The following is a 13,169-nucleotide window of genomic DNA, read 5'->3' on the forward strand; positions in this document are numbered from 1 at the left end:
AATAGGGCCCGTAAGTTTACCGTTCACCAAAATCTTAGCACAAGGGGATGTATAAATCCGGTCAATTACCCCACAAAACTTGGAGCCTAAATTGGCCCGCCTCAAAACCGATTTCAAAAAATTCCAATTAACTTGGTCGAAAGCCTTCATTGCGTCTAAAATAATAACTGCCAAAGGTGACCCAAACGTTGTGGCCATATCTATTGCCCCGATCAGTTCGAAAGTTAATTCCTGCAAATATCTGCCTTTAGAAAAGCCTTTTTGATCGGGGTGCACTAGATTGTTCGCTATCCTACTCAACCTATCCGCTAGAAGCTTAGCTAGCAGTTTATAATTGCTGTTCAGCAATGATATAGGCCTGTATGAGGCACACTTCGCTGGATTTTTATCTGGTTTCAAAATTAAGGAGATCACCGCTTCATTCCATGAAAGAGGAATATCATTGCCAAATTCCAGGATCCCTCCAAACAATTCTGTCAATACTGGGATAACTGAGTCCCCTAATACCTTATAAACTTCCACTGGAATACCATCCGGGCCTGGCGCAGTTCCCGACTTACTACTAGTTAGGATTCTCCTAATTTCCTCCGCCGTTATTGGGGCGTTCAATGCTTCCTTCTCCTGCAACGATAAACCTAAAGATCTATCAGCCCCCATCCAATCCGTTACCATACCTTCATCCACCTCTAGCCTTTCCGATGAAAGGCCGATTCTATTGCCGCCTCATCTGTTCTTTTTTCACCTGAATACTCCACTTCAACCTCCTTAATGTAGTTCCTAACACGATCAGCTTTGCCTTTCCAGGCTAACAGCTTCCCCGCATTTTCCCCGTATTCAAAATGGGCCAGTTTGCTTGCTTCCCATTTGCTTTGAATTCTTCCCTGTAGTATCTTTTCCAACTGGCTTCTCAACCCATCCCAGCTGGCCCTCAAAGCCTCCGTCTCCCCTGCTTCAATTATTTTAGCTTTAAATTTTCGCATTTCCTGCTCCAGCGCATAAATCTCTTCTTTCTGCCGTTTATGTTTCTGGATAGAACAACTCCTTAACTCCCCACGGATGACCGCTTTAAACGTGTCCCATACTACAGATAAAGGAGCGGAGCCCAAGTTTACACTAAAAAAGAAATCGGCTTCCTTACGCAGCTTTAGTAATACCTCCTGATCTAATAACAGTGTCCGATCAATCGTCCACAGGTCACTACAACTTGTCTGACGAAAGCACATATTTAACACCACCGCAGAGTGATCTGATAAATGCGAGGGCAGATACGCAATATTCTTCACCTCCTCTCTCAAACGCATATCTAATAGAAAATAATCAATTTGCGACGCGTGTCTATATTTCTTATTAAAAAAAGAAAAGTCCCTGCTATTCCCTGCCCTTTGCCTCCAAATATCGCACAAACCAAATTCCTTCATCATTCTCCTTAAATACTGTTGCGACTTAGGTGTACCTCGTGATTTACACTTATGCCTATCCAGCTCATTGTCTAATACAACATTGAAGTCACCCATCAAAATCACCGGGTCCGAAAATTTCAGAAGCTGAGAAAAAAGCTGCTTTAAGGGTTCTATATCATCGCAGTTGGGCCCATAGTAACCTGCTAAGACCATATTCCGACCCCCAAATTGTATTTTAGCTATCACCCATCGCCCTGCTAAATCTGATCTAGACTCCAAGATTGCCACACACCCCTGCTGTGCATGTTTAACTAAAATTGCCACCCCTTTATTATGATAGTTGTGTTCTGTACATGCAAATGTTCGAACCCATCTTAGTTTTTGTATTATGTTAGTACACTCCACCTTTGTGAGGTGCGTTTCCTGCAAAACTAAAATTTGTGCCGTAGAGTCATGCAGATACTGTAATATTCGTTCCCTTCTTCCTCGCACCCTTAAGCCATTGACATTCCATGAAAGAATTTGTAATGGTATATTCTGCACCCTCTGGCTTCCCTCCCTGCTAACCATCTATCAATCTTAGGTAGCAGATAGCTGGGCTGAACGAGGCACTACTTTTTACTTTCTCCCAACTCCCCCTCACCAACCCTAAACCTCCCCCCGCCTCCTTCCCCCCCCACCCCCACCTGTGGAGAACCCCCCCCCCAAACTAAGGACCATGATCCAAATTTTAGAGCGCCCCCCGGTTCCTGGGAGAATTTCATCATTGCACATTACACGCAGCCTTATTCAGTAGATTGTGCATTTTTGACCACAACCAATAATTCATCCGCTTCACCAATGTCTCTGATGTTATACATTTTGTTGTTATACATGACCCTAAGGAAGGCTGGTAATTTCAGCTGGACCGAGACCCCCAAAGATTTGAAAATCTCCAACCGTTTCCCCAGTTCCCACTGCCTATCCATAGTCACCCTGGATAGGTCAGATCTAATCTCAAACACAATATCCTTCACTCTTAAGGACTTCTGTTTCAATGCTCTAGATAAAATCTTTTCCTTCATCTGGTACGACAAAAAGTTTATCAAAATTTTCCGAGGTCTACTACTGTTTGTTCGTAGCTTAAAGGGGTCTCGATGGATTCTCTGAATATCCTTCCCGATTTCATCCTCGGTCTCCTCCAGATCCACCGCTGATTTGATTAGTGATACTACAAAGGCTTTAAGATCGCACCTTCCGGCACTTTCAGCAGTTTTAGATTATTTCTTCTTGAATAGTTTTCCATCTGCTCCACCCTGTTTTTTAGAGCCTGTTCGCTCATCTTCAATGTATCGATCTCGCCCTTATGCTGTACCAGCTCCTCCTTCATACCCCCCATCGCTTCTTCCAGGGCCTGCGTTCTTTCCATTACGCCATCAATTATTTTTTCTAAATTAGCACAAACCTCTCTTATCTCCCCCTGATTTACTTCTGAGTTCGCAAAGCCCTTTTTTACATCCTCAGAAATGGACAAGATTAACGCCTCCAACGAGGGACTCAGTAAAGGGGAGATCACCGAGGCAGCTTGAGGGGGCTCCAGCACAGCCAACTTAGGTGCGAAGTCTTGAACCTCTGAAGGGTTGTCGTTTGGAGTCTGAACTAGTACTGGGGCCGTCTGTTCTTCTCCTGGCCGTGGCGGGGGGGACCTAGTCCCCTCCCTGCCCTCACCAGTACCATTTTCCACCTGCCTGGTGGTAACCTCCATTGCAACTCTAACCTGCCCAGGGATGAGTGTAACTACCTCAGGTCTCACTTTAAAAAAAGACCTTAGAGAGGGCGTCAACTTATCTCTACCCTTAAGCTTGCTCTCTCCCGCTTTCCTCTCCGCACTCCTGCCTCCTTCCCCAGATTTAGGTCTCAGGATTTTTTTTTTTGCTGATCCTCCTTTGTCCCCCTTCTCCTCTGTAATCGCAACCAAATTGTCCTGAGGCGACTGGACCGTCCCCTCCACTCTTGTTAAGGGAAGCGGGGGAGCAGGGAAGACGCCCCCCCCCACGCTGCCTCACCGTTTTCTTCCTGGCTCCCTTCTCTGGATTCTCTTTGGGTTGCTCTCCCAGCCGCAACTTCTCGGTTGCTGCTCTGCCCGTTCTGCAGCTACCGCTGCCGCTATTCCCCCGAAGGGGAATTCGCGCCTCACTTTTACGGGTCCGGCGCAGCTCCAGCGCGGCCCGGTGCCACCAGACAGCCCCCGCTGTCCTCCAGACTGCCTCGGGTCTCACTGATTGCGGCGCGCACATCTGTGTGCTTGCAGCCGCAGCCCGCTCGGCCACCGCGACCTGCCACGCCCCCAGGAACCGGAACAGGAAGCGCCCTAGCGCGCTACGTTACCTCCGTAGCCCGCCATGTTCTCCCTTGCTCACTGTTCAATACGTTTATTGAAGCTGTTACATTCTATGTAAAAAGGCATGAGTTGCGACTATTAGAATAATGGAGCACAACACCATTAGAGTGGTGAATAGGAAAGTGAAACAGAGGGAAAAGTACCAACACAGTGATTCTAAAATCCCTACCTGCACTACGAAGATTCTACATGAAACAATAGCAGTGTGTAGCCCCAATCTGCCCATGTAGTCCCTGGAAGGAAATCCGATCCCCGTACCTGCACTATAGGTACAGAAGAGTTCTTTTAGTCTGCTGGGAATTCTCACACATGAATGAAGAGAAAATGCAGTTTCAGCATATACTGCAATCACAGTGTGCAGCATGAGATTGCAAGCTGGCTGAAATGTCCTCTGGTGTTTTATAATAAAACATCTGATGTTCCAAGAACTGCCAGATGAGACAACACATATTTTACCCGTGTAGGGTAGACATCGTACTCTTTCTACCGGCAATATAAGGTAAACTATTGTGTGCCGCCTTGGGTTGAGCCCTGGATAAGAATGTTGCACAAAGAAACAAACAACAAATTCTACATGAAAGGGAAACTGAAAAACATAATAGATTATCTCCACTAAAATGAAGCTGAAATAAAAGACTAATAAAACAAAATGTAACTGGGTGAAAGGGCACAGGCCACAGTCCCAGAGCTAAAATATTGTTCTCACAACACCCGCGTCTTGGGGTCAATGTATCACCTTCAAAACCATTGCTGCTCGACACTTTTCCCAGCACACGCTCCTCACATCTCTGTCAACAGCAACCTTGAGGACAACTCTGAAACTCCGCATTGCAGCTTTACCCCTCATCAGAATCGACACACTGCAAGCCCTGTTGACAGGATCCTTGACATCGATGCAACAGGACCTTATCTCTGAACAGATGTATCGCATCGTCTGCGCAACGCATCTTCACTGTGGATCCACGGAACATTCTGTAACCAGGATTTGAGGTACTTTGTTTACCCGGCCTAACCGGGCCCTGTAGCCAGCCCACACTCAATCAAGGTCGGCCTAAACTTGTGACTTTTTTCTGGTCCGGCAAAACCTGATATTCCTAATAGCCCTTTGTACTTCTTAGCGCTATTTTTATTTAAAACTTTGACATTCAATATCTCCAGCTCTACTAACTGAATATTTGTCATTTTGGTCTTGTTTCTATTTATTAAAGCCAGATCTATTTTTCTAATCTGGTGTGGGATGTTTTTGTGTTGTGGTTTCACTGTATTACTGCTTAAAGTGTTGCACAACTACTTTACACGTGCCTCAAAATTAAGCCTAAATACTCTGTGCCACGCTACGAGAGAGTGAGCACAGATTAATTTGGGGTTTACTCATGCTTTACTCTGACAGACGTTGTGGTTGCTGCTTCACCAGAGCTCATGACCCAGTCAACCAACAACTTAGGCCCATATTTATACTTTTTTAGTGGCGCATTTGGGCTGCTTTTTGACGCAAAAGCGGCGCAAACTTACAAAATACAATTGTAATTTGCAAGTTTGCGCCGCTTTTACATCAAAAAAATATGCAAATGCGGTGCTAAAATAGTATAAATAGGGGCCTTAATTTCTAAAAGGATAGTAGGAGCATCTACTAGTTTCTTCACTTAGAAAAAGTAAAGTGTTGGATATACACACTTTATACATCATTGAGAAATATAATTAAAAAAAAGAACCTCATCACAATAGAAGAATTAGGAAGATAACTCTTGTAACAAGTGTGCCCTCACTTACAGAAAAGGCAGTGTTAACCTTGTATGGTGACAAACGTATCCGCCCACTCCCAACCAATGAGCTTAACAACCCTGGTAAGATTTCAGTATATCCAAAATGGATAATCATGAGATTGTGGTGCAAACATTTATAACTTTGACATGCAGATACATATTGGTTAGCCTGAAAAACAGGTTGGTTTGTGTCCTCAGTGATTCACATTGAATACAGTTTGTTTACAAGAAAAACAAGAAAAACACCATGATGTTCTCTTGGGCTTATTCCAGAAGGTAGCAAGTGATTTTCAGTTGGGCACAGAAATATTGGGTGGAACATAAAGGAGATATAAGCACTGACATAGCCGACAGTTTCACCTTAGTGGAAAGCATGCACACCTGCACACAGACACATCAAGATCCACACACACATGCAAATATACAGACACAGAAACATATACAGAGACATTCATGTCTACCTAGATTAGCACACCTACAGCCACCCATGCACATATACCAGGAGTCAAACTGACATCCATTCACAATAACTTATAGGCAACGATCACTCAAAATGCAGGTTGGTTGCTTTTTATCACACTGATACATGCTACCATAAGGCCATTTAAAAACATTAGATGAGGCAGAAAGCTGAAATGGAGGGAAAATGCGTGTGGACATCATCTCGCCCAAAACAGATAGTCAGTCTCAGCATTTGGCGTCCATTCGGCAAAGCAAATAGGCTGCCGGAGAGGGGCAGAAGAATGAATCAAACACACCAGGAGAAACAATATGAGGGATCAGGACCCGATAGGGACTTAGGAATGTTAGATTATTAGAGTGACGTCAGAACAAGTGAGTTAGAACCTGGTGTAGGAGGCTGGCCTGGTTTGTAGTGGATACCTAAGGTACTAACACCTTACACCAGGTCCAGTCATCCCTTATTAGAGAAATGTAGGCAGTGTCTAGACGCCAGGCTGTCTAGAGGTAGCTGTAGGCAGAGCAGCCAAGGCTGAACTAGGGGACATGCAAAGCTCTTGCAATGCCACTGTAGTCACACAGTGCTTTCACACATGAAAGACAATACTAAGTGTTACCAAAAATAAAAGATACTTTATTTTAGTGACACAAGGCCAAAAATATTTTGGAAACTATACTCCGTTAGGAGGTAAGTAAATTACACAAAATATACACTAGCAACCAAAAACAGGTAAGTAAACCTTCAGAAAATAGTACAAATAGTGAAAATCACAATAGGTTGCAAAGGGCCTAGGGGGAACACAAACCATATACTAAAATCGTGGAATGTGAAAGTCGGTTTCCCACCTAGGCAAGTGTAGTGTGTAGAGGGGTACTGGGAGTGTAAGAAAACACCAAAGGTAAGTAAAATTCCCCACCCCAGAGCCCAGGAAAGCAGGAGTAAAACACAGCAAGTTTCCTAAAACACACTAGAAGTTGTGGTAGAAGACAGTGCAAGAACCAGAAGAGACTGCAAGACACCAATGATGGATTCCTGGACCTGAAGACCCGTGGAAGAAGGAGACGAAGTCCAAGAAGCACTGAAGAGTCCAGGAAGAACAGGAGCCCCTGCTAACCCGGATGAAGGTGCAAAAGGAGAACCACCGGCGAGAAGACAAAGTCAGTATTGCACCAAAGAAGATGGATATGGTTTCCTGGTTGGTGCAGAAGATGTACCACTCTGGATGGATGAACGCAGTCTGGTTTGTGTCACTGGATTTCACCAACAACCCTTGGTAAATGCAAAACTCACGTTTCATGAAAAATAGGGCTGCCCGGGTCCAGGAAGGACCAGGTTGACTCTACTCAGAAGAGGGAGACAGAGAGGACTCTCAGCAATTCAGAGAGCCCTCAGAAGACCAGGCAGCACGCACAGGAGTCCCACAGCACGGGGACAAAGGAGTTGCAAATGGCAGTCGTTGCAGCACTACACAAAGGGATCCCATGCCACTGGAGAACAACTCAGGGAGCTGAGCATCACAGAATAAAGTGCTGGGGACTTGGGCTACACTGTGCACAAAGGATTTCTTGGAGAAGTGCACATTGGAGCTGTTAAACATACGGGCCACAGGGTTACTGTCTGGAGGCAAGCTCTTACCTCCACCAAATTTGGACAGCTGGACCTTTGGACATTTAGGGTCACTTCGGTCTACCACCTGTGTTCCAGGTTCCACGCTCGTCATCAGGAGAGGGGACCCAGAGTACTGGTTGTTGCTGCAGTGAGGTGCCTGCTGGAGCAGGGAAGTGACTCTGTCACTCCACAGGTGATTCCTTCAATTCTTCTGATGCAGAATGAAAACAGGCAGTCCTCAGAGCATGCACGACCTGGAAACTGTTGCAGTTGCTGGCAGAAGTTGAAGTTACAGAGTTGCAGTACCTGCCTTGGCTACTTTGTTGCAAGTTGTAGAGTTCCTGGAGCAGTTCTGCGGTTGATCCGATGGTAGAAGGTGAAGCAAAGAATGCAATGGAGTCCTGCTGGAGTCTTGCAATCCAAATCTAAGGAAACACCCACAGGAGAGACCCTAAATAGCCCTCAGAGGGGGATTGGTCACTTAACCAGTTATGGACCTATCAGGAGGGGTTTCTGACGTCACCTGCCGGCACTGGCTACTCAGATACTCCCAGAGTTCCCTGACCATCCTGAAAACAAGATGGCAGAACCCAGGGACACTCTGGAGGAGCTCTGGGTACCACCCCTGGGGTGGTGATGGACAGGGGAGTGGTCAATCCCCTTTCCTTTGTCCAGTTTCATGCCAGAGCAGGGACTGGGGTCCCTGAATCGGTGTAGGCTGGATTATGCAAGGAGGGCACCATCTGCCCCCTTCAAAGCACTTCCAGAGGCTCTGGACCCCCTCCCATGCCCGTAACACCTATTTCCAAAGGGAGAGGGTGTAACACCCCTCTCCTAAAGAAAATGCATTGTTCTGCCTTCCTGGGATTGAGCTGCTCAAGCCTGTCTGTGAGGTGGCAGCAGCTGGGGCTGTAGTGAAAACCTCAGGAGACTGGTATGGCAGTACTGGGGGTCCATGGTGGAGCCCATGGTGGAGCCCCTAGGGTACATGGGATTGGCTCCCCAATACGGGAATCAGAAGGGGGGTACAATTTCCAGCTCCTAGACACCTCACATGGCCATATTCGGAGTTACCATTGTGAAGCTACATATATGTATAGACCTTTATGTAGTGCACACTTATAATGGCATCCCACACTCACAAAGTCCGGGAAAATGGGCCTGGATGATGTGGGGGCACCTCTGCTAGTGCAGGGGTGTCCTCACACACAGGCACTATGCCAGGTTCTGAAGGTTAGATATATGGGTGACTCATAAGTGACCTGCTTCAGTGAAAATGGCTGTGAAATAGTGCTTACACTATTTCACTCAGGCTGTAATGGCAGTCCTGAAGAAGTGTTTGTATGAGCTCCTTATGGGTGGTAAAAGAAATGCTGTAGCCCATAAGGATCTCCTGGAAACCCAATGCCTTGGGCACCTAGGTACCATATACGAGGGACCAATAAGGGGGTCCAGTATGCCAATTTGGAGTGGAACACTGGGTTACCAGTATGTAAGTACAAATTTGGAATCAGAGAGAGCATAAGCACTGGAGTTCTGGTTAGCAGGACTCCAGTGACACAGTCAAGCATACTGACAAAACAGTAAAACATACTGACGTGTAGGCCAAAAACTATGAGCACTGGGGTCCTGACTAGCAGGATCCCAGTGAGACAGTAAAACACATTGACAAACACTGACAAACAGGCCAATAAAGGAGGTACCCATGCTAGAAAGAGGCTACTTTCTCACACCTACTACCCAAAAACCACACAAAAACAAGGTGAGGCTGACTCACACAGTACACAATCAGTGACATGGGATCATAATGAGAAGAAATTGCAAGATAGATGTTACGATGCTGGTTTCATCTGCACCTAATCTTTGGCAACTTTCATGACTGAATAAAATTAGAGGTAGAAGAAAGACTGGAGTCTGGGCCCAAGCAATCCTCTGTCTTTCTTCAGCGAGCTCTCCTCTACTGGGTGATGGGATGGTTGAGTCTATGTGTTTATTCAAACACTGCCCTTTTGGGAATGGTCCTCTCTCTGTATCAATACAGTGATTTTTGTATACCAGTTCTATTATTTGCATTTTGCTATACTCATTGGTATACATCACTGCAATGCCAGAGCAATTAACGGAGACCATACTCTGTGTATCCAGTGCTGAACATTCGCTTTAGAAATCATTGTTCTCAGAACCATCGGTTAATTGGAGCAATGCAAGACTACATGTCCCAGAATACACTCGGTTGAATGTTTATGGTCAGTTGAATGTTTATGACCAATGGTTACATGTAGTTATTATAACATTTTAATGCACAACAAACCTGCTTCAAGGTGCAGTATACAATTGTGTGGGAAAATAAAGAGTGGGAAATAAACAGTTTAGAATAGAGATAGGAGATGGAGAACATGGAACTAGAAAAGAGTGGACGAGGAGTTGGGAGATTCTTTCTAGGGAGGGAAGAGAAAGGTGTTGAGCCATGAAGATATAGGCTGTGTAAGACAACACAAATATCTCTTGTTCATTGGAAAGTGTCTTTCACATGGAAAATTGGAGAATTTGTGCAGTCAGAGGATGGGAGGTTGGTGTAGTGGCAGAGGTTATGGAGAGTTCAAGAAGATTTTGAAGGAAGACCACATTAGCTATTCTTTTAGATTATGTTTTTTTCAAGAGTTCCAGCAGTTGTGTCAGGAACTCTTAGAAGGATATACAATTGCTCAGTGTTCTCAGTTCAATCGGTAGATTGTTCCAAAGAGTCCCATGTGCCACTTTCAGCATTTTGCCTCCAAATCTTGCTAGTCTGCGCTTTGTGATGATCATTTTCTGATCAGGTTTGAAACTCAGCTTAGTTGTGTAGTGAAATATGAATAGTCTTTGAAGTATGATGGGTGCTTGTGCAATGAATGCTTTTCATATAAGACCAAGGACTCTATGTGCTCAGTATACATGGAACAGCCATCCAAATTTGTTTTTGTAATGCTGGTAAAAAAACAAACCACATTCATCTTAGCTTTTTCACAAAATGGAAAATATAAACAATTTTCAGTGAAGTTATTTCCCTGTGCCAAACAGACTTTGTTGATTCTTTTGTCTAAATTTCCATTTTCCACTTTCGCATTAATTAAAAGTCTTTGTCATTTGGACATGAAAAACAGCAACTGCTACATACGTTATTTTAATTCCTTAACAGAAAATAGTTATTTGCATATTTATTTTTTTTGCTTAAAAGTGTATTCATGTACTTATACATACTAACTCCCTAATTTGCAATGAAATCAGCATGCAGCAGCTGTTCCAAGCTTAAAAGGTTTGGAAACTGAGAGACAATATAATTGGGTCTTCCTTGTATGACAACCTTTTATTGACCAAAGACCACAATTTGCAGTTGAGTTGTTGTGGTGCCATAGAGTTTTGGTGGTCTGCTGGAACGTGAGCATTAAAAGCCTTATTTAGAAGTTGGTGGTAAATCCAGTGGTAATACCAGGAGGCAGCAATAATGTTACTGTTGTCAGTGGGTGTGATATTACCTGTGTATTTTCTAAAACAGCCTCGGGCAATCACATTACTGCAGTTTTAACCACCTTTCTGTGTGTGAAACTGAGGTAACTGCCATATGTTTGTATTTTGTAATATGGTGTTGCCTCATCGCTGTAAATCTGCAGCAGTGATAAAATGTTAAATGATAAAGGTGTCATTCTTTGTATGACTACTATGCTCTGTAAATGAGGGCAGTTCTGATGGAAACTTTTTGGCAGCTCCAGGCAACATTGGGCCTCATTATGACTTCGGCGGTCCTTGCGCAGGACTGCTGAAGCTGCTGCAAGCAAAAGACTGTCAGTACTGGAGCTCTTTTGCCCGCCATATTAGGAGTGCTCCGCTGGGCCAGCGGAACACTCACCACAACATTGACACCAACTCATAATTGAGTGTAATTACAACCGCCGACACTGCCGTCAGCGGTTGGACCATGCCAGCTCCGCCACGATCATAATGGGGTGGTCGGACCACCAGCCTCGTAATGAGGCCTATTATGTTTTGCAGTTTTGGTGCTCTCCCTTCCCTAATCAGTGTGAATGACAACACGCGGTGCACAAAAGTGTGGACCAATTTGAGTTGATTTTGCTTCCACTGGATTAGAAATTCTACTTGAGAAGCTGACTTTTGACCACAACTGCTCCTGCGACTGCTTACATATGACATTTGTGTTGGTGAGGTTCCTAGAGACCAGAAATCATGCTAGGGGATGGCAAATTTCAGTAGCACTAATTTACTGGAGGCTTGCATTGTTCTCATTGTCATTGCATTGCTCAAATGGGGACAAATTACACCACACAGTGATAGGTGGAATTTGGCTGGAACTCAACATTAAAAGAGTAACATGGGGATGCCAAATTCCTTCAATTCGGTGAGCAGAATCAAAAATTCCACCCTAGCATAGTGGTGTCCTAAGGCAGCAGCCTGGTATGACCTTCATGCAGTGCAAACCCTGTATAAGCGTAAGAAGATAGGAATTTAATTGAAACATGCAGGTGCAGTCTGTGACCTGGAACACAATTAAGTCTATTAGATTCAAATAAAAATGCACGTCAATCTTGAGCCTTTTTTAGCACACATTTAATTAAAGTGCCCAATTTGTTCAAGGCATAATAACTCCATGGGGAGCAAAGGTTTATAGCTCCCTTGTCAAGCACAATGCTATAAATGTAAGACAACAAATAAAGGCTGGCTTCAGAAATGAATGCGCTACAGAGTACAGGGCTTCACAAATCTGCTGTGATGCAGGACTGAATTATGTAAAGCAAAGACATAGCTTGTCTTTCAATGCAGCCAGAATCTTCTTCATTCGTTGGAAACCCTAACAGCACTGCATGGATCATATAAAATGAGCACCAGAAGTGCTACATGTTTTAAATTAAAGCATGGCCACTCCTCAGCACTGGACTGGCAGGCATCTTAAATAGTTGAAGAGATGAAGCTGTAGTACGTTACTTAGACAGTGATACATTTTGTTTCTCATTGGAACTTTAAAGAAATGGGTCGGTGTTGTCTGGAAACGTAGAAACATTTGTAAACGTGTACACAGTAACTACAGAGCAAAATGCAACACAATGACACAACACAAAGGAAAATAACAACACACCAAAAACATAACAGAGCACAATGGAACAAAACAATCAAAACAAAAAGCAACCACAGTATAACAACAACAGTATAACACAACAGTCCGATACAGTCAACTTATCTCTTTTGCTTCAGAAGGACTTTGAAAACTTGGTCTTTCATCACTGAATGTTTTATGTGTTTTTAGCATTGCTACTTGATGTTCCGTTGTTGGATTTAGCACCAGGATACTTTTTAGGTGACAGTTGCACTTGATAAATGTCTTAACTAAATAAATAAATTCAAAGCAATAATGTAATACAAACAGCACAAACACAAAACCTCACCGCCACAGAAAATGCAACACAGTAACACACATCAACAACACACCCAAGCAACACTCAAAAATAATCTAAAACAGACAAAATAAAAACATAATACAAGGCAGAAAAAAATCACAATAGCTCATC

The sequence above is a fragment of the Pleurodeles waltl genome, chromosome 5 (genome assembly GCF_031143425.1).
Source record: "Pleurodeles waltl isolate 20211129_DDA chromosome 5, aPleWal1.hap1.20221129, whole genome shotgun sequence".
NCBI classification, from domain to species: Eukaryota; Metazoa; Chordata; class Amphibia; order Caudata; family Salamandridae; genus Pleurodeles; species Pleurodeles waltl.